Raw genomic sequence first — 15,023 nt, forward strand, 5'->3', positions numbered from 1 at the left:
AGCTGGGGGTGATTCCTCCAAAATTTCCTTTTGTCCTCCACACATTTCAATTGTAAAATGTAATTACAAAAATGTAATGCCTGCAGCACTTGATATTCCCAGGTGGTTTCCCATCCAAGTACTAACCAATCCCAACACTGCTTAGCTTCTGAGATCAGACGAGATCAGGCTTATTCAAGGTGGTGTGGCCGCAGGCGATTGCATTTCTGCTTTCATGACTTTTATGTTTAGTGAGCTGGGGGTGATCCCTCCAAAATTTCCTTTTGTCCTCCACACATTTCAATTGTAAAATGTAATGCCTGCAGCACTTGATATTCCCAGGTGGTCTCCCATCCAAGTACTAACCAAGCCCAACATTGCTTAGCTTCTGAGATCAGACGAGATCAGGCTTATTCAAGGTGGTGTGGCCGCAGGCGATTGCTTTTCTGCTTTCATGACTTTTATGTTTAGGGAGCTGGGGGTGATTCCTCCAAAATTTCCTTTTGTCCTCCACACATTTCAATTGTAAAATGTAATTACAAAAATGTAATGCCTGCAGCACTTGATATTCCCAGGTGGTTTCCCATCCAAGTACTAACCAATCCCAACACTGCTTAGCTTCTGAGATCAGACGAGATCAGGCTTATTCAAGGTGGTGTGGCCGCAGGCGATTGCATTTCTGCTTTCATGACTTTTATGTTTAGTGAGCTGGGGGTGATTCCTCCAAAATTTCCTTTTGTCCTCCACACATTTCAATTGTAAAATGTAATGCCTGCAGCACTTGATATTCCCAGGTGGTCTCCCATCCAAGTACTAACCAAGCCCAACATTGCTTAGCTTCTGAGATCAGACGAGATCAGGCTTATTCAAGGTGGTGTGGCCGCAGGCGATTGCGTTTCTGCTTTCATGACTTTTATGTTTAGTGAGCTGGGGGTGATTCCTCCAAAATTTCCTTTTGTCCTCCACACATTTCAATTGTAAAATGTAATGCCTGCAGCACTTGATATTCCCAGGTGGTCTCCTATCCAAGTACTAACCAAGCCCAACATTGCTTAGCTTCTGAGATCAGACGAGATCAGGCTTATTCAAGGTGGTGTGGCCGCAGGCGATTGCATTTCTGCTTTCATGACTTTTATGTTTAGTGAGCTGGGGGTGATTCCTCCAAAATTTCCTTTTGTCCTCCACACATTTCAATTGTAAAATGTAATTACAAAAATGTAATGCCTGCAGCACTTGATATTCCCAGGTGGTCTCCCATCCAAGTACTAACCAAGCCCAACATTGCTTAGCTTCTGAGATCAGACGAGATCAGGCTTATTCAAGGTGGTGTGGCCGCAGGCAATTGCATTTCTGCTTTCATGACTTTTATGTTTAGTGAGCTGGGGGTGATTCCTCCAAAATTTCCTTTTGTCCTCCACACATTTCAATTGTAAAATGTAATTACAAAAATGTAATGCCTGCAGCACTTGATATTCCCAGGTGGTTTCCCATCCAAGTACTAATCAAGCCCAACATTGCTTAGCTTCTGAGATCAGGCTTATTCAAGGTGGTGTGGCCGCAGGCGATTGCATTTCTGCTTTCATGACTTTTATGTTTAGGGAGCTGGGGGTGATTCCTCCAAAATTTCCTTTTGTCCTCCACACATTTCAATTGTAAAATGTAATTACAAAAATGTAATGCCTGCAGCACTTGATATTCCCAGGTGGTCTCCCATCCAAGTACTAACCAAGCCCAACATTGCTTAGCTTCTGAGATCAGACGAGATCAGGCTTATTCAAGGTGGTGTGGCCGCAGGCAATTGCATTTCTGCTTTCATGACTTTTATGTTTAGTGAGCTGGGGGTGATTCCTCCAAAATTTCCTTTTGTCCTCCACACATTTCAATTGTAAAATGTAATTACAAAAATGTAATGCCTGCAGCACTTGATATTCCCAGGTGGTCTCCCATCCAAGTACTAACCAAGCCCAACATTGCTTAGCTTCTGAGATCAGGCTTATTCAAGGTGGTGTGGCCGCAGGCGATTGCATTTCTGCTTTCATGACTTTTATGTTTAGTGAGCTGGGAGTGATTCCTCCAAAATTTCCTTTTGTCCTCCACACATTTCAATTGTAAAATGTAATTACAAAAATGTAATGCCTGCAGCACTTGATATTCCCAGGTGGTCTCCCATACAAGTACTAACCAAGCCCAACATTGCTTAGCTTCTGAGATCAGACGAGATCAGGCTTATTCAAGGTGGTGTGGCCGCAGGCGATTGCATTTCTGCTTTCATGACTTTTATGTTTAGTGAGCTGGGGGTGATTCCTCCAAAATTTCCTTTTGTCCTCCACACATTTCAATTGTAAAATGTAATGCCTGCAGCACTTGATATTCCCAGGTGGTCTCCCATCCAAGTACTAACCAAGCCCAACATTGCTTAGCTTCTGAGATCAGACGAGATCAGGCTTATTCAAGGTGGTGTGGCCGCAGGCGATTGCATTTCTGCTTTCATGACTTTTATGTTTAGTGAGCTGGGGGTGATTCCTCCAAAATTTCCTTTTGTCCTCCACACATTTCAATTGTAAATTGTAATGCCTGCAGCACTTGATATTCCCAGGTGGTCTCCCATCCAATTACTAACCAAGCCCAACATTGCTTAGCTTCTGAGATCAGGCGAGATCAGGCGAGATCAGGCTTATTCAAGGTGGTGTGGCCGCAGGCGATTGCATTTCTGCTTTCATGACTTTTATGTTTAGTGAGCTGGGGGTGATTCCTCCAAAATTTCCTTTTGTCCTCCACACATTTCAATTGTAAAATGTAATTACAAAAATGTAATGCCTGCAGCACTTGATATTCCCAGGTGGTCTCCCATCCAAGTACTAACCAAGCACAACATTGCTTAGCTTCTGAGATCAGACGAGATCAGGCTTATTCAAGGTGGTGTGGCCGCAGGCGATTGCATTTCTGCTTTCATGACTTTTATGTTTAGTGAGCTGGGGGTGATTCCTCCAAAATTTCCTTTTGTCCTCCACACATTTCAATTGTAAAATGTGATGCCTGCAGCACATGATGTTCCCAGGTGGTCTCCCATCCAAGTACTAACCAAGCCCAACATTGCTTAGCTTCTGAGATCAGACGAGATCAGGCTTATTCAAGGTGGTGTGGCCTCAGGCGATTGCATTTCTGCTTTCATGACTTTTATGTTTAGTGAGCTTGGGGTGATTCCTCCAAAATTTCCTTTTGTCCTCCACACATTTCAATTGTAAAATGTAATGCCTGCAGCACTTGATATTCCCAGGTGGTCTCCCATCCAAGTACTAACCAAGCCCAACATTGCTTAGCTTCTGAGATCAGGCGAGATCAGGCTTATTCAAGGTGGTGTGGCCGCAGGCAATTGCATTTCTGCTTTCATGACTTTTATGTTTAGTGAGCTGGGGGTGATTCCTCCAAAATTTCCTTTTGTCCTCCACACATTTCAATTGTAAAATGTAATTACAAAAATGTAATGCCTGCAGCACTTGATATTCCCAGGTGGTTTCCCATCCAAGTACTAACCAATCCCAACACTGCTTAGCTTCTGAGATCAGACGAGATCAGGCTTATTCAAGGTGGTGTGGCCGCAGGCGATTGCATTTCTGCTTTCATGACTTTTATGTTTAGTGAGCTGGGGGTGATCCCTCCAAAATTTCCTTTTGTCCTCCACACATTTCAATTGTAAAATGTAATGCCTGCAGCACTTGATATTCCCAGGTGGTCTCCCATCCAAGTACTAACCAAGCCCAACATTGCTTAGCTTCTGAGATCAGACGAGATCAGGCTTATTCAAGGTGGTGTGGCCGCAGGCGATTGCTTTTCTGCTTTCATGACTTTTATGTTTAGGGAGCTGGGGGTGATTCCTCCAAAATTTCCTTTTGTCCTCCACACATTTCAATTGTAAAATGTAATTACAAAAATGTAATGCCTGCAGCACTTGATATTCCCAGGTGGTTTCCCATCCAAGTACTAACCAATCCCAACACTGCTTAGCTTCTGAGATCAGACGAGATCAGGCTTATTCAAGGTGGTGTGGCCGCAGGCGATTGCATTTCTGCTTTCATGACTTTTATGTTTAGTGAGCTGGGGGTGATTCCTCCAAAATTTCCTTTTGTCCTCCACACATTTCAATTGTAAAATGTAATGCCTGCAGCACTTGATATTCCCAGGTGGTCTCCCATCCAAGTACTAACCAAGCCCAACATTGCTTAGCTTCTGAGATCAGACGAGATCAGGCTTATTCAAGGTGGTGTGGCCGCAGGCGATTGCGTTTCTGCTTTCATGACTTTTATGTTTAGTGAGCTGGGGGTGATTCCTCCAAAATTTCCTTTTGTCCTCCACACATTTCAATTGTAAAATGTAATGCCTGCAGCACTTGATATTCCCAGGTGGTCTCCTATCCAAGTACTAACCAAGCCCAACATTGCTTAGCTTCTGAGATCAGACGAGATCAGGCTTATTCAAGGTGGTGTGGCCGCAGGCGATTGCATTTCTGCTTTCATGACTTTTATGTTTAGTGAGCTGGGGGTGATTCCTCCAAAATTTCCTTTTGTCCTCCACACATTTCAATTGTAAAATGTAATTACAAAAATGTAATGCCTGCAGCACTTGATATTCCCAGGTGGTCTCCCATCCAAGTACTAACCAAGCCCAACATTGCTTAGCTTCTGAGATCAGACGAGATCAGGCTTATTCAAGGTGGTGTGGCCGCAGGCAATTGCATTTCTGCTTTCATGACTTTTATGTTTAGTGAGCTGGGGGTGATTCCTCCAAAATTTCCTTTTGTCCTCCACACATTTCAATTGTAAAATGTAATTACAAAAATGTAATGCCTGCAGCACTTGATATTCCCAGGTGGTTTCCCATCCAAGTACTAATCAAGCCCAACATTGCTTAGCTTCTGAGATCAGGCTTATTCAAGGTGGTGTGGCCGCAGGCGATTGCATTTCTGCTTTCATGACTTTTATGTTTAGGGAGCTGGGGGTGATTCCTCCAAAATTTCCTTTTGTCCTCCACACATTTCAATTGTAAAATGTAATTACAAAAATGTAATGCCTGCAGCACTTGATATTCCCAGGTGGTCTCCCATCCAAGTACTAACCAAGCCCAACATTGCTTAGCTTCTGAGATCAGACGAGATCAGGCTTATTCAAGGTGGTGTGGCCGCAGGCAATTGCATTTCTGCTTTCATGACTTTTATGTTTAGTGAGCTGGGGGTGATTCCTCCAAAATTTCCTTTTGTCCTCCACACATTTCAATTGTAAAATGTAATTACAAAAATGTAATGCCTGCAGCACTTGATATTCCCAGGTGGTCTCCCATCCAAGTACTAACCAAGCCCAACATTGCTTAGCTTCTGAGATCAGGCTTATTCAAGGTGGTGTGGCCGCAGGCGATTGCATTTCTGCTTTCATGACTTTTATGTTTAGTGAGCTGGGAGTGATTCCTCCAAAATTTCCTTTTGTCCTCCACACATTTCAATTGTAAAATGTAATTACAAAAATGTAATGCCTGCAGCACTTGATATTCCCAGGTGGTCTCCCATACAAGTACTAACCAAGCCCAACATTGCTTAGCTTCTGAGATCAGACGAGATCAGGCTTATTCAAGGTGGTGTGGCCGCAGGCGATTGCATTTCTGCTTTCATGACTTTTATGTTTAGTGAGCTGGGGGTGATTCCTCCAAAATTTCCTTTTGTCCTCCACACATTTCAATTGTAAAATGTAATGCCTGCAGCACTTGATATTCCCAGGTGGTCTCCCATCCAAGTACTAACCAAGCCCAACATTGCTTAGCTTCTGAGATCAGACGAGATCAGGCTTATTCAAGGTGGTGTGGCCGCAGGCGATTGCATTTCTGCTTTCATGACTTTTATGTTTAGTGAGCTGGGGGTGATTCCTCCAAAATTTCCTTTTGTCCTCCACACATTTCAATTGTAAATTGTAATGCCTGCAGCACTTGATATTCCCAGGTGGTCTCCCATCCAATTACTAACCAAGCCCAACATTGCTTAGCTTCTGAGATCAGGCGAGATCAGGCGAGATCAGGCTTATTCAAGGTGGTGTGGCCGCAGGCGATTGCATTTCTGCTTTCATGACTTTTATGTTTAGTGAGCTGGGGGTGATTCCTCCAAAATTTCCTTTTGTCCTCCACACATTTCAATTGTAAAATGTAATGCCTGCAGCACTTGATATTCCCAGGTGGTCTCCCATCCAAGTACTAACCAAGCCCAACATTTCTTAGCTTCTGAGATCAGAAGCGATCAGGCTTATTCAAGGTGGTGTGGCCGCAGGAGATTGCATTTCTGCTTTCATGACTTTTATGTTTAGTGAGCTGGGGGTGATTCCTCCAAAATTTCCTTTTGTCCTCCACACATTTCAATTGTAAAATGTAATGCCTGCAGCACTTGATATTCCCAGGTGGTCTCCCATCCAAGTACTAACCAAGCCCAACATTGCTTAGCTTCTGAGATCAGACGAGATCAGGCTTATTCAAGGTGGTGTGGCCGCAGGCGATTGCATTTCTGCTTTCATGACTTTTATGTTTAGTGAGCTGGGGGTGATTCCTCCAAAATTTCCTTTTGTCCTCCACACATTTCAATTGTAAATTGTAATGCCTGCAGCACTTGATATTCCCAGGTGGTCTCCCATCCAATTACTAACCAAGCCCAACATTGCTTAGCTTCTGAGATCAGGCGAGATCAGGCGAGATCAGGCTTATTCAAGGTGGTGTGGCCGCAGGCGATTGCATTTCTGCTTTCATGACTTTTATGTTTAGTGAGCTGGGGGTGATTCCTCCAAAATTTCCTTTTGTCCTCCACACATTTCAATTGTAAAATGTAATTACAAAAATGTAATGCCTGCAGCACTTGATATTCCCAGGTGGTCTCCCATCCAAGTACTAACCAAGCCCAACATTGCTTAGCTTCTGAGATCAGACGAGATCAGGCTTATTCAAGGTGGTGTGGCCGCAGGCGATTGCATTTCTGCTTTCATGACTTTTATGTTTAGTGAGCTGGGGGTGATTCCTCCAAAATTTCCTTTTGTCCTCCACACATTTCAATTGTAAAATGTAATTACAAAAATGTAATGCCTGCAGCACTTGATATTCCCAGGTGGTCTCCCATCCAAGTACTAACCAAGCCCAACATTGCTTAGCTTCTGAGATCAGGCGAGATCAGGCTTATTCAAGGAGGTGTGGCCGCAGGCGATTGCATTTCTGCTTTCATGACTTTTATGTTTAGGGAGCTGGGGGTGATTCCTCCAAAATTTCCTTTTGTCCTCCACACATTTCAATTGTAAAATGTAATTACAAAAATGTAATGCCTGCAGCACTTGATATTCCCAGGTGGTCTCCCATCCAATTACTAACCAAGCCCAACATTGCTTAGCTTCTGAGATCAGGCGAGATCAGGCGAGATCAGGCTTATTCAAGGTGGTGTGGCCGCAGGCGATTGCATTTCTGCTTTCATGACTTTTATGTTTAGTGAGCTGGGGGTGATTCCTCCAAAATTTCCTTTTGTCCTCCACACATTTCAATTGTAAAATGTAATTACAAAAATGTAATGCCTGCAGCACTTGATATTCCCAGGTGGTCTCCCATCCAAGTACTAACCAAGCCCAACATTGCTTAGCTTCTGAGATCAGGCTTATTCAAGGTGGTGTGGCCGCAGGCGATTGCATTTCTGCTTTCATGACTTTTATGTTTAGTGAGCTGGGGGTGATTCCTCCAAAATTTCCTTTTGTCCCCCACACATTTCAATTGTAAAATGTCATTACAAAAATGTAATGCCTGCAGCACTTGATATTCCCAGGTGGTCTCCCATCCAAGTACTAACCAAGCCCAACATTGCTTAGCTTCTGAGATCAGATGAGATCAGACGAGATCAGGCTTATTCAAGGTGGTGTGGCCGCAGGCGGTTGCATTCCTGCTTTCATGACTTTTATGTTTAGTGAGCTGGGGGTGATTCCTCCAAAATTTCCTTTTGTCCTCCACACATTTCAATTGTAAAATGTAATGCCTGCAGCACTTGATATTCCCAGGTGGTCTCCCATCCAAGTACTAACCAAGCCCAACATTTCTTAGCTTCTGAGATCAGAAGCGATCAGGCTTATTCAAGGTGGTGTGGCCGCAGGAGATTGCATTTCTGCTTTCATGACTTTTATGTTTAGTGAGCTGGGGGTGATTCCTCCAAAATTTCCTTTTGTCCTCCACACATTTCAATTGTAAAATGTAATGCCTGCAGCACTTGATATTCCCAGGTGGTCTCCCATCCAAGTATTAACCAAGCCCAACATTGCTTAGCTTCTGAGATCAGACGAGATCAGGCTTATTCAAGGTGGTGTGGCCGCAGGCGATTGCATTTCTGCTTTCATGACTTTTATGTTTAGTGAGCTGGGGGTGATTCCTCCAAAATTTCCTTTTGTCCACACATTTCAATTGTAAAATGTAATTACAAAAATGTAATGCCTGCAGCACTTGATATTCCCAGGTGGTCTCCCATCCAAGTACTAACCAAGCCCAACACTGCTTAGCTACTGAGATCAGGCTTATTCAAGGTGGTGTGGCCGCAGGCGATTGCATTTCTGCTTTCATGACTTTTATGTTTATTGAGGTGGGGGTGATTCCTCCAAAATTTCCTTTTGTCCTCCACACATTTCAATTGTAAAATGTAATTACAAAAATGTAATGCCTGCAGCACTTGATATTCCCAGGTGGTCTCCCATCCAAGTACTAACCAAGCCCAACATTGCTTAGCTTCTGAGATCAGGCTTATTCAAGGTGGTGTGGCCGCAGGCGATTGCATTTCTGCTTTCATGACTTTTATGTTTAGTGAGCTGGGGGTGATTCCTCCAAAATTTCCTTTTGTCCCCCACACATTTCAATTGTAAAATGTCATTACAAAAATGTAATGCCTGCAGCACTTGATATTCCCAGGTGGTCTCCCATCCAAGTACTAACCAAGCCCAACATTGCTTAGCTTCTGAGATCAGATGAGATCAGACGAGATCAGGCTTATTCAAGGTGGTGTGGCCGCAGGCGGTTGCATTCCTGCTTTCATGACTTTTATGTTTAGTGAGCTGGGGGTGATTCCTCCAAAATTTCCTTTTGTCCTCCACACATTTCAATTGTAAAATGTAATGCCTGCAGCACTTGATATTCCCAGGTGGTCTCCCATCCAAGTACTAACCAAGCCCAACATTTCTTAGCTTCTGAGATCAGAAGCGATCAGGCTTATTCAAGGTGGTGTGGCCGCAGGAGATTGCATTTCTGCTTTCATGACTTTTATGTTTAGTGAGCTGGGGGTGATTCCTCCAAAATTTCCTTTTGTCCTCCACACATTTCAATTGTAAAATGTAATGCCTGCAGCACTTGATATTCCCAGGTGGTCTCCCATCCAAGTACTAACCAAGCCCAACATTGCTTAGCTTCTGAGATCAGACGAGATCAGGCTTATTCAAGGTGGTGTGGCCGCAGGCGATTGCATTTCTGCTTTCATGACTTTTATGTTTAGTGAGCTGGGGGTGATTCCTCCAAAATTTCCTTTTGTCCTCCACACATTTCAATTGTAAATTGTAATGCCTGCAGCACTTGATATTCCCAGGTGGTCTCCCATCCAATTACTAACCAAGCCCAACATTGCTTAGCTTCTGAGATCAGGCGAGATCAGGCGAGATCAGGCTTATTCAAGGTGGTGTGGCCGCAGGCGATTGCATTTCTGCTTTCATGACTTTTATGTTTAGTGAGCTGGGGGTGATTCCTCCAAAATTTCCTTTTGTCCTCCACACATTTCAATTGTAAAATGTAATTACAAAAATGTAATGCCTGCAGCACTTGATATTCCCAGGTGGTCTCCCATCCAAGTACTAACCAAGCCCAACATTGCTTAGCTTCTGAGATCAGACGAGATCAGGCTTATTCAAGGTGGTGTGGCCGCAGGCGATTGCATTTCTGCTTTCATGACTTTTATGTTTAGTGAGCTGGGGGTGATTCCTCCAAAATTTCCTTTTGTCCTCCACACATTTCATTTGTAAAATGTAATTACAAAAATGTAATGCCTGCAGCACTTGATATTCCCAGGTGGTCTCCCATCCAAGTACTAACCAAGCCCAACATTGCTTAGCTTCTGAGATCAGGCTTATTCAAGGTGGTGTGGCCGCAGGCGATTGCATTTCTGCTTTCATGACTTTTATGTTTAGTGAGCTGGGGGTGATTCCTCCAAAATTTCCTTTTGTCCTCCACACATTTCAATTGTAAAATGTAATTACAAAAATGTAAGGCCTGCAGCACTTGATATTCCCAAGTGGTCTCCCATCCAAGTACTAACCAAGCCCAACATTGCTTAGCTTCTGAGATCAGGCTTATTCAAGGTGGTGTGGCCGCAGGCGATTGCATTTCTGCTTTCATGACTTTTATGTTTAGTGAGCTGGGGGTGATTCCTCCAAAATTTCCTTTTGTCCTCCACACATTTCAATTGTAAAATGTAATTACAAAAATGTAATGCCTGCAGCACTTGATATTCCCAAGTGGTCTCCCATCCAAGTACTAACCAAGCCCAACATTGCTTAGCTTCTGAGATCAGGCTTATTCAAGGTGGTGTGGCCGCAGGCGATTGCATTTCTGCTTTCATGACTTTTATGTTTAGTGAGCTGGAGGTGATTCCTCCAAAATTTCCTTTTGTCCTCCACACATTTCAATTGTAAAATGTAATTACAAAAATGTAATGCCTGCAGCACTTGATATTCCCAGGTGGTCTCCCATCCAAGTACTAACCAAGCCCAACATTGCTTAGCTTCTGAGATCAGACGAGATCAGGCTTATTCAAGGTGGCGTGGCCGCAGGCGATTGCATTTCTGCTTTCATGACTTTTATGTTTAGTGAGCTGGGTGTGATTCCTCCAAAATTTCCTTTTGTCCTCCACACATTTCAATTGTAAAATGTAATTACAAAAATGTAATGCCTGCAGCACTTGATATTCCCAGGTGGTCTCCCATCCAAGTACTAACCAAGCCCAACATTGCTTAGCTTCTGAGATCAGGCTTATTCAAGGTGGTGTGGCCGCAGGCGATTGCATTGCTGCTTTCATGACTTTTATGTTTAGTGAGCTGGGGGTGATTCCTCCAAAATTTCCTTTTGTCCTCCACACATTTCAATTGTAAAATGTAATGCCTGCAGCACTTGATATTCCCAGGTGGTCTCCCATCCAAGTACTAACCAAGCCCCACATTGCTTAGCTTCTGAGATCAGACGAGATCAGGCTTATTCAAGGTGGTGTGGCCGCAGGCGATTGCATTTCTGCTTTCATGACTTTTATGTTTAGTGAGCTGGGGGTGATTCCTCCAAAATTTCCTTTGTCCTCCACACATTTCAATTGTAAAATGTAATTACAAAAATGTAATGCCTGCAGCACTTGATATTCCCAGGTGGTCTCCCATCCAAGTACTAACCAAGCCCAACATTGCTTAGCTTCTGAGATCAGGCTTATTCAAGGTGGTGTGGCCGCAGGCGATTGCATTTCTGCTTTCATGACTTTTATGTTTAGTGAGCTGGGGGTGATTCCTCCAAAATTTCCTTTTGTCCACACATTTCAATTGTAAAATGTAATTACAAAAATGTAATGCCTGCAGCACTTGATATTCCCAGGTGGTCTCCCATCCAAGTACTAACCAAGCCCAACATTGCTTAGCTTCTGAGATCAGGCTTATTCAAGGTGGTGTGGCCGCAGGCGATTGCATTGCTGCTTTCATGACTTTTATGTTTAGTGAGCTGGGGGTGATTCCTCCAAAATTTCCTTTTGTCCTCCACACATTTCAATTGTAAAATGTAATTACAAAAATGTAATGCCTGCAGCACTTGATATTCCCAGGTGGTCTCCCATCCAAGTACTAACCAAGCCCAACATTGCTTAGCTTCTGAGATCAGACGAGATCAGGCTTATTTAAGGTGGTGTGGCCGCAGGAGATTGCATTTCTGCTTTCATGACTTTTATGTTTAGTGAGCTGGGGGTGATTCCTCCAAAATTTCCTTTTGTCCTCCACACATTTCAATTGTAAAATGTAATGCCTGCAGCACTTGATATTCCCAGGTGGTCTCCCATCCAAGTACTAACCAAGCCCAACATTGCTTAGTTTCTGAGATCAGACGAGATCAGGCTTATTCAAGGTGGTGTTGCCGCAGGAGATTGCATTCCTGCTTTCATGACTTTTATGTTTAGTGAGCTGGGGGTGATTCCTCCAAAATTTCCTTTTGTCCTCCACACATTTCAATTGTAAAATGTAATGCCTGCAGCACTTGATATTCCCAGGTGGTCTCCCATCCAAGTACTAACCAAGCCCAACATTGCTTAGCTTCTGAGATCAGACGAGATCAGGCTTATTCAAGGTGGTGTGGCCGCAGGCGATTGCATTTCTGCTTTCATGACTTTTATGTTTAGTGAGCTGGGGGTGATTCCTCCAAAATTTCCTTTTGTCCTCCACACATTTCAATTGTAAAATGTAATGCCTGCAGCACTTGATATTCCCAGGTGGTCTCCCATCCAAGTACTAACCAAGCCCAACATTGCTTAGCTTCTGAGATCAGACGAGATCAGGCTTATTCAAGGTGGTGTGGCCGCAGGCGATTGCATTTCTGCTTTCATGACTTTTATGTTTAGTGAGCTGGGGGTGATTCCTCCAAAATTTCCTTTTGTCCTCCACACATTTCAATTGTAAAATGTAATGCCTGCAGCACTTGATATTCCCAGGTGGTCTCCCATCCAAGTACTAACCAAGCCCCACATTGCTTAGCTTCTGAGATCAGACGAGATCAGGCTTATTCAAGGTGGTGTGGCCGCAGGCGATTGCATTTCTGCTTTCATGACTTTTATGTTTAGTGAGCTGGGGGTGATACCTCCAAAATTTCCTTTTGTCCTCCACACATTTCAATTGTAAAATGTAATTACAAAAATGTAATGCCTGCAGCACTTGATATTCCCAGGTGGTCTCCCATCCAAGTATTAACCAAGCCCAACATTGCTTAGCTTCTGAGATCAGGCTTATTCAAGGTAGTGTGGCCGCAGGCGATTGCATTTCTGCTTTCATGACTTTTATGTTTAGTGAGCTGGGTGTGATTCCTCCAAAATTTCCTTTTGTCCTCCACACATTTCAATTGTAAAATGTAATTACAAAAATGTAATGCCTGCAGCACTTGATATTCCCAGGTGGTCTCCCATCCAAGTACTAACCAAGCCCAACATTGCTTAGCTTCTGAGATCAGACGAGATCAGGCTTATTCAAGGTGGTGTGGCCGCAGGCGATTGCATTTTTGCTTTCATGACTTTTATGTTTAGTGAGCTGGGGGTGATTCCTCCAAAAATTTCCTTTTGTCCTCCACACATTTCAATTGTAAAATGTAATTACAAAAATGTAATGCCTGCAGCACTTGATATTCCCAGGTGGTCTCCCATCCAAGTACTAACCAAGCCCAACATTGCTTAGCTTCTGAGATCAGGCTTATTCAAGGTGGTGTGGCCGCAGGCGGTTGCATTCCTGCTTTCATGACTTTTATGTTTAGTGAGCTGGGGGTGATTCCTCCAAAATTTCCATTTGTCCTCCACAGATTTCAATTGTAAAATGTAATGCCTGCAGCACTTGATATTCCCAGGTGGTCTCCCATCCAAGTACTAACCAAGCCCAACATTTCTTAGCTTCTGAGATCAGACGAGATCAGGCTTATTCAAGGTGGTGTGGCCGCAGGAGATTGCATTTCTGCTTTCATGACTTTTATGTTTAGTGAGCTGGGGGTGATTCCTCCAAAATTTCCTTTTGTCCTCCACACATTTCAATTGTAAAATGTAATGCCTGCAGCACTTGATATTCCCAGGTGGTCTCCCATCCAAGTACTAACCAAGCCCAACATTGCTTAGCTTCTGAGATCAGGCTTATTCAAGGTGGTGTGGCCGCAGGCGATTGCATTTCTGCTTTCATGACTTTTATGTTTAGTGAGCTGGGGGTGATTCCTCCAAAATTACCTTTTGTCCTCCACACATTTCAATTGTAAAATGTAATGCCTGCAGCACTTGATATTCCCAGGTGGTCTCCCATCCAAGTACTAACCAAGCCCAACATTGCTTAGCTTCTGAGATCAGACGAGATCAGGCTTATTCAAGGTGGTGTGGCCGCAGGCGATTGCTTTTCTGCTTTCATGACTTTTATGTTTAGGGAGCTGGGGGTGATTCCTCCAAAATTTCCTTTTGTCCTCCACACATTTCAATTGTAAAATGTAATTACAAAAATGTAATGCCTGCAGCACTTGATATTCCCAGGTGGTCTCCCATCCAAGTACTAACCAAGCCCAACATTGCTTAGCTTCTGAGATCAGGCTTATTCAAGGTGGTGTGGCCGCAGGCGATTGCATTTCTGCTTTCATGACTTTTATGTTTAGGGAGCTGGGGGTGATTCCTCCAAAATTTCCTTTTGTCCTCCACACATTTCAATTGTAAAATGTAATGCCTGCAGCACTTGATATTCCCAGGTGGTCTCCCATCCAAGTACTAACCAAGCCCAACATTGCTTAGCTTCTGAGATCAGGCTTATTCAAGGTGGTGTGGCCGCAGGCGATTGCATTTCTGCTTTCATGACTTTTATGTTTAGGGAGCTGGGGGTGATTCCTCCAAAATTTCCTTTTGTCCTCCACACATTTCAATTGTAAAATGTAATTACAAAAATGTAATGCCTGCAGCACTTGATATTCCCAGGTGGTCTCCCATCCATGTACTAACCAAGCCCAACATTGCTTAGCTTCTGAGATCAGACGAGGTGAGGCTTATTCAAGGTGGTGTGGCCGCAGGCGATTGCATTTCTGCTTTCATGACTTTTATGTTTAGGGAGCTGGGGGTGATTCCTCCAAAATTTCCTTTTGTCCTCCACACATTTCAATTGTAAAATGTAATGCCTGCAGCACTTGATATTCCCAGGTGGTCTCCCATCCAAGTACTAACCAAGCCCAACATTGCTTAGCTTCTGAGATCAGACGAGATCAGGCTTTTTCAAGGT

The 15,023-nt window shown here is 43.6% G+C and overlaps 33 non-coding genes and 34 pseudogenes across 33 annotated transcripts in view; all 67 read right to left on the reverse strand.

Annotated features, from left to right (window-relative positions):
* Positions 1–77: 77 nt before the first annotated feature.
* Positions 78–196, reverse strand: LOC131713729 (5S ribosomal RNA; annotated as a pseudogene).
* A 100-nt stretch (positions 197–296) lies between these two features.
* Positions 297–415, reverse strand: LOC131719130 (5S ribosomal RNA). The gene has a single exon (XR_009318026.1). It is a non-coding gene; the product is annotated as a 5S ribosomal RNA (ribosomal RNA).
* Positions 416–529: 114 nt separating this feature from the next.
* Positions 530–648, reverse strand: LOC131713730 (5S ribosomal RNA; annotated as a pseudogene).
* Positions 649–748: 100 nt separating this feature from the next.
* On the reverse strand, positions 749–867 carry LOC131719131 (5S ribosomal RNA). The gene has a single exon (XR_009318027.1). It is a non-coding gene; the product is annotated as a 5S ribosomal RNA (ribosomal RNA).
* A 100-nt stretch (positions 868–967) lies between these two features.
* On the reverse strand, positions 968–1,086 carry LOC131711889 (5S ribosomal RNA). The gene has a single exon (XR_009313778.1). It is a non-coding gene; the product is annotated as a 5S ribosomal RNA (ribosomal RNA).
* A 114-nt stretch (positions 1,087–1,200) lies between these two features.
* On the reverse strand, positions 1,201–1,319 carry LOC131719132 (5S ribosomal RNA). The gene has a single exon (XR_009318028.1). It is a non-coding gene; the product is annotated as a 5S ribosomal RNA (ribosomal RNA).
* A 114-nt stretch (positions 1,320–1,433) lies between these two features.
* On the reverse strand, positions 1,434–1,542 carry LOC131715294 (5S ribosomal RNA; annotated as a pseudogene).
* A 114-nt stretch (positions 1,543–1,656) lies between these two features.
* Positions 1,657–1,775, reverse strand: LOC131719133 (5S ribosomal RNA). Its single transcript, XR_009318029.1, has one exon. It is a non-coding gene; the product is annotated as a 5S ribosomal RNA (ribosomal RNA).
* A 114-nt stretch (positions 1,776–1,889) lies between these two features.
* LOC131715134 (5S ribosomal RNA) lies at positions 1,890–1,998 on the reverse strand (annotated as a pseudogene).
* A 114-nt stretch (positions 1,999–2,112) lies between these two features.
* On the reverse strand, positions 2,113–2,231 carry LOC131710786 (5S ribosomal RNA). Its single transcript, XR_009312668.1, has one exon. It is a non-coding gene; the product is annotated as a 5S ribosomal RNA (ribosomal RNA).
* A 100-nt stretch (positions 2,232–2,331) lies between these two features.
* Positions 2,332–2,450, reverse strand: LOC131719134 (5S ribosomal RNA). The gene has a single exon (XR_009318030.1). It is a non-coding gene; the product is annotated as a 5S ribosomal RNA (ribosomal RNA).
* A 100-nt stretch (positions 2,451–2,550) lies between these two features.
* LOC131714388 (5S ribosomal RNA) lies at positions 2,551–2,679 on the reverse strand (annotated as a pseudogene).
* A 114-nt stretch (positions 2,680–2,793) lies between these two features.
* LOC131712641 (5S ribosomal RNA) lies at positions 2,794–2,912 on the reverse strand. Its single transcript, XR_009314532.1, has one exon. It is a non-coding gene; the product is annotated as a 5S ribosomal RNA (ribosomal RNA).
* Positions 2,913–3,012: 100 nt separating this feature from the next.
* LOC131713639 (5S ribosomal RNA) lies at positions 3,013–3,131 on the reverse strand (annotated as a pseudogene).
* A 100-nt stretch (positions 3,132–3,231) lies between these two features.
* LOC131711629 (5S ribosomal RNA) lies at positions 3,232–3,350 on the reverse strand. The gene has a single exon (XR_009313515.1). It is a non-coding gene; the product is annotated as a 5S ribosomal RNA (ribosomal RNA).
* A 114-nt stretch (positions 3,351–3,464) lies between these two features.
* On the reverse strand, positions 3,465–3,583 carry LOC131713731 (5S ribosomal RNA; annotated as a pseudogene).
* A 100-nt stretch (positions 3,584–3,683) lies between these two features.
* On the reverse strand, positions 3,684–3,802 carry LOC131719135 (5S ribosomal RNA). Its single transcript, XR_009318031.1, has one exon. It is a non-coding gene; the product is annotated as a 5S ribosomal RNA (ribosomal RNA).
* Positions 3,803–3,916: 114 nt separating this feature from the next.
* LOC131713732 (5S ribosomal RNA) lies at positions 3,917–4,035 on the reverse strand (annotated as a pseudogene).
* A 100-nt stretch (positions 4,036–4,135) lies between these two features.
* Positions 4,136–4,254, reverse strand: LOC131719136 (5S ribosomal RNA). The gene has a single exon (XR_009318032.1). It is a non-coding gene; the product is annotated as a 5S ribosomal RNA (ribosomal RNA).
* Positions 4,255–4,354: 100 nt separating this feature from the next.
* On the reverse strand, positions 4,355–4,473 carry LOC131711890 (5S ribosomal RNA). The gene has a single exon (XR_009313779.1). It is a non-coding gene; the product is annotated as a 5S ribosomal RNA (ribosomal RNA).
* A 114-nt stretch (positions 4,474–4,587) lies between these two features.
* LOC131719137 (5S ribosomal RNA) lies at positions 4,588–4,706 on the reverse strand. Its single transcript, XR_009318033.1, has one exon. It is a non-coding gene; the product is annotated as a 5S ribosomal RNA (ribosomal RNA).
* A 114-nt stretch (positions 4,707–4,820) lies between these two features.
* On the reverse strand, positions 4,821–4,929 carry LOC131715295 (5S ribosomal RNA; annotated as a pseudogene).
* Positions 4,930–5,043: 114 nt separating this feature from the next.
* On the reverse strand, positions 5,044–5,162 carry LOC131719139 (5S ribosomal RNA). Its single transcript, XR_009318035.1, has one exon. It is a non-coding gene; the product is annotated as a 5S ribosomal RNA (ribosomal RNA).
* Positions 5,163–5,276: 114 nt separating this feature from the next.
* On the reverse strand, positions 5,277–5,385 carry LOC131715135 (5S ribosomal RNA; annotated as a pseudogene).
* Positions 5,386–5,499: 114 nt separating this feature from the next.
* Positions 5,500–5,618, reverse strand: LOC131710787 (5S ribosomal RNA). Its single transcript, XR_009312669.1, has one exon. It is a non-coding gene; the product is annotated as a 5S ribosomal RNA (ribosomal RNA).
* A 100-nt stretch (positions 5,619–5,718) lies between these two features.
* LOC131719140 (5S ribosomal RNA) lies at positions 5,719–5,837 on the reverse strand. Its single transcript, XR_009318036.1, has one exon. It is a non-coding gene; the product is annotated as a 5S ribosomal RNA (ribosomal RNA).
* A 100-nt stretch (positions 5,838–5,937) lies between these two features.
* LOC131714389 (5S ribosomal RNA) lies at positions 5,938–6,066 on the reverse strand (annotated as a pseudogene).
* Positions 6,067–6,166: 100 nt separating this feature from the next.
* LOC131713898 (5S ribosomal RNA) lies at positions 6,167–6,285 on the reverse strand (annotated as a pseudogene).
* A 100-nt stretch (positions 6,286–6,385) lies between these two features.
* On the reverse strand, positions 6,386–6,504 carry LOC131719141 (5S ribosomal RNA). The gene has a single exon (XR_009318037.1). It is a non-coding gene; the product is annotated as a 5S ribosomal RNA (ribosomal RNA).
* A 100-nt stretch (positions 6,505–6,604) lies between these two features.
* LOC131714390 (5S ribosomal RNA) lies at positions 6,605–6,733 on the reverse strand (annotated as a pseudogene).
* A 114-nt stretch (positions 6,734–6,847) lies between these two features.
* On the reverse strand, positions 6,848–6,966 carry LOC131719142 (5S ribosomal RNA). The gene has a single exon (XR_009318038.1). It is a non-coding gene; the product is annotated as a 5S ribosomal RNA (ribosomal RNA).
* Positions 6,967–7,080: 114 nt separating this feature from the next.
* Positions 7,081–7,199, reverse strand: LOC131712228 (5S ribosomal RNA). Its single transcript, XR_009314121.1, has one exon. It is a non-coding gene; the product is annotated as a 5S ribosomal RNA (ribosomal RNA).
* A 114-nt stretch (positions 7,200–7,313) lies between these two features.
* LOC131714391 (5S ribosomal RNA) lies at positions 7,314–7,442 on the reverse strand (annotated as a pseudogene).
* A 114-nt stretch (positions 7,443–7,556) lies between these two features.
* LOC131715136 (5S ribosomal RNA) lies at positions 7,557–7,665 on the reverse strand (annotated as a pseudogene).
* A 114-nt stretch (positions 7,666–7,779) lies between these two features.
* On the reverse strand, positions 7,780–7,908 carry LOC131713523 (5S ribosomal RNA; annotated as a pseudogene).
* Positions 7,909–8,008: 100 nt separating this feature from the next.
* Positions 8,009–8,127, reverse strand: LOC131713899 (5S ribosomal RNA; annotated as a pseudogene).
* Positions 8,128–8,227: 100 nt separating this feature from the next.
* Positions 8,228–8,346, reverse strand: LOC131711764 (5S ribosomal RNA). Its single transcript, XR_009313652.1, has one exon. It is a non-coding gene; the product is annotated as a 5S ribosomal RNA (ribosomal RNA).
* A 111-nt stretch (positions 8,347–8,457) lies between these two features.
* Positions 8,458–8,566, reverse strand: LOC131715871 (5S ribosomal RNA; annotated as a pseudogene).
* Positions 8,567–8,680: 114 nt separating this feature from the next.
* Positions 8,681–8,789, reverse strand: LOC131715137 (5S ribosomal RNA; annotated as a pseudogene).
* Positions 8,790–8,903: 114 nt separating this feature from the next.
* LOC131713524 (5S ribosomal RNA) lies at positions 8,904–9,032 on the reverse strand (annotated as a pseudogene).
* A 100-nt stretch (positions 9,033–9,132) lies between these two features.
* LOC131713900 (5S ribosomal RNA) lies at positions 9,133–9,251 on the reverse strand (annotated as a pseudogene).
* A 100-nt stretch (positions 9,252–9,351) lies between these two features.
* Positions 9,352–9,470, reverse strand: LOC131719143 (5S ribosomal RNA). Its single transcript, XR_009318039.1, has one exon. It is a non-coding gene; the product is annotated as a 5S ribosomal RNA (ribosomal RNA).
* A 100-nt stretch (positions 9,471–9,570) lies between these two features.
* LOC131714392 (5S ribosomal RNA) lies at positions 9,571–9,699 on the reverse strand (annotated as a pseudogene).
* A 114-nt stretch (positions 9,700–9,813) lies between these two features.
* Positions 9,814–9,932, reverse strand: LOC131719144 (5S ribosomal RNA). Its single transcript, XR_009318040.1, has one exon. It is a non-coding gene; the product is annotated as a 5S ribosomal RNA (ribosomal RNA).
* A 114-nt stretch (positions 9,933–10,046) lies between these two features.
* Positions 10,047–10,155, reverse strand: LOC131715138 (5S ribosomal RNA; annotated as a pseudogene).
* A 114-nt stretch (positions 10,156–10,269) lies between these two features.
* On the reverse strand, positions 10,270–10,378 carry LOC131714373 (5S ribosomal RNA; annotated as a pseudogene).
* Positions 10,379–10,492: 114 nt separating this feature from the next.
* Positions 10,493–10,601, reverse strand: LOC131715325 (5S ribosomal RNA; annotated as a pseudogene).
* A 114-nt stretch (positions 10,602–10,715) lies between these two features.
* LOC131710615 (5S ribosomal RNA) lies at positions 10,716–10,834 on the reverse strand. The gene has a single exon (XR_009312498.1). It is a non-coding gene; the product is annotated as a 5S ribosomal RNA (ribosomal RNA).
* A 114-nt stretch (positions 10,835–10,948) lies between these two features.
* LOC131715139 (5S ribosomal RNA) lies at positions 10,949–11,057 on the reverse strand (annotated as a pseudogene).
* A 100-nt stretch (positions 11,058–11,157) lies between these two features.
* On the reverse strand, positions 11,158–11,276 carry LOC131710288 (5S ribosomal RNA). The gene has a single exon (XR_009312160.1). It is a non-coding gene; the product is annotated as a 5S ribosomal RNA (ribosomal RNA).
* Positions 11,277–11,389: 113 nt separating this feature from the next.
* On the reverse strand, positions 11,390–11,498 carry LOC131715140 (5S ribosomal RNA; annotated as a pseudogene).
* A 111-nt stretch (positions 11,499–11,609) lies between these two features.
* On the reverse strand, positions 11,610–11,718 carry LOC131715141 (5S ribosomal RNA; annotated as a pseudogene).
* A 114-nt stretch (positions 11,719–11,832) lies between these two features.
* Positions 11,833–11,951, reverse strand: LOC131712884 (5S ribosomal RNA). The gene has a single exon (XR_009314771.1). It is a non-coding gene; the product is annotated as a 5S ribosomal RNA (ribosomal RNA).
* A 100-nt stretch (positions 11,952–12,051) lies between these two features.
* LOC131712686 (5S ribosomal RNA) lies at positions 12,052–12,170 on the reverse strand. The gene has a single exon (XR_009314577.1). It is a non-coding gene; the product is annotated as a 5S ribosomal RNA (ribosomal RNA).
* Positions 12,171–12,270: 100 nt separating this feature from the next.
* LOC131719145 (5S ribosomal RNA) lies at positions 12,271–12,389 on the reverse strand. Its single transcript, XR_009318041.1, has one exon. It is a non-coding gene; the product is annotated as a 5S ribosomal RNA (ribosomal RNA).
* A 100-nt stretch (positions 12,390–12,489) lies between these two features.
* Positions 12,490–12,608, reverse strand: LOC131719146 (5S ribosomal RNA). The gene has a single exon (XR_009318042.1). It is a non-coding gene; the product is annotated as a 5S ribosomal RNA (ribosomal RNA).
* Positions 12,609–12,708: 100 nt separating this feature from the next.
* On the reverse strand, positions 12,709–12,827 carry LOC131710289 (5S ribosomal RNA). The gene has a single exon (XR_009312161.1). It is a non-coding gene; the product is annotated as a 5S ribosomal RNA (ribosomal RNA).
* A 114-nt stretch (positions 12,828–12,941) lies between these two features.
* On the reverse strand, positions 12,942–13,050 carry LOC131716264 (5S ribosomal RNA; annotated as a pseudogene).
* A 114-nt stretch (positions 13,051–13,164) lies between these two features.
* LOC131719147 (5S ribosomal RNA) lies at positions 13,165–13,283 on the reverse strand. The gene has a single exon (XR_009318043.1). It is a non-coding gene; the product is annotated as a 5S ribosomal RNA (ribosomal RNA).
* Positions 13,284–13,398: 115 nt separating this feature from the next.
* LOC131715143 (5S ribosomal RNA) lies at positions 13,399–13,507 on the reverse strand (annotated as a pseudogene).
* Positions 13,508–13,607: 100 nt separating this feature from the next.
* LOC131713068 (5S ribosomal RNA) lies at positions 13,608–13,726 on the reverse strand. Its single transcript, XR_009314956.1, has one exon. It is a non-coding gene; the product is annotated as a 5S ribosomal RNA (ribosomal RNA).
* Positions 13,727–13,826: 100 nt separating this feature from the next.
* On the reverse strand, positions 13,827–13,935 carry LOC131715144 (5S ribosomal RNA; annotated as a pseudogene).
* A 100-nt stretch (positions 13,936–14,035) lies between these two features.
* On the reverse strand, positions 14,036–14,154 carry LOC131719148 (5S ribosomal RNA). The gene has a single exon (XR_009318044.1). It is a non-coding gene; the product is annotated as a 5S ribosomal RNA (ribosomal RNA).
* Positions 14,155–14,268: 114 nt separating this feature from the next.
* Positions 14,269–14,377, reverse strand: LOC131715145 (5S ribosomal RNA; annotated as a pseudogene).
* Positions 14,378–14,477: 100 nt separating this feature from the next.
* Positions 14,478–14,586, reverse strand: LOC131715146 (5S ribosomal RNA; annotated as a pseudogene).
* A 114-nt stretch (positions 14,587–14,700) lies between these two features.
* LOC131714355 (5S ribosomal RNA) lies at positions 14,701–14,819 on the reverse strand (annotated as a pseudogene).
* Positions 14,820–14,919: 100 nt separating this feature from the next.
* Positions 14,920–15,023, reverse strand: part of LOC131718168 (5S ribosomal RNA) — a 119-nt gene continuing 15 nt past the window's right edge. The window contains exon 1 of the ribosomal RNA XR_009317065.1: positions 14,920–15,023. This exon is cut by the window's right edge and continues 15 nt beyond it. This is a non-coding gene — a ribosomal RNA (5S ribosomal RNA).

The sequence above is a fragment of the Acipenser ruthenus genome, chromosome 44 (genome assembly GCF_902713425.1).
Source record: "Acipenser ruthenus chromosome 44, fAciRut3.2 maternal haplotype, whole genome shotgun sequence".
In the NCBI taxonomy this organism is placed as follows: Eukaryota; Metazoa; Chordata; class Actinopteri; order Acipenseriformes; family Acipenseridae; genus Acipenser; species Acipenser ruthenus.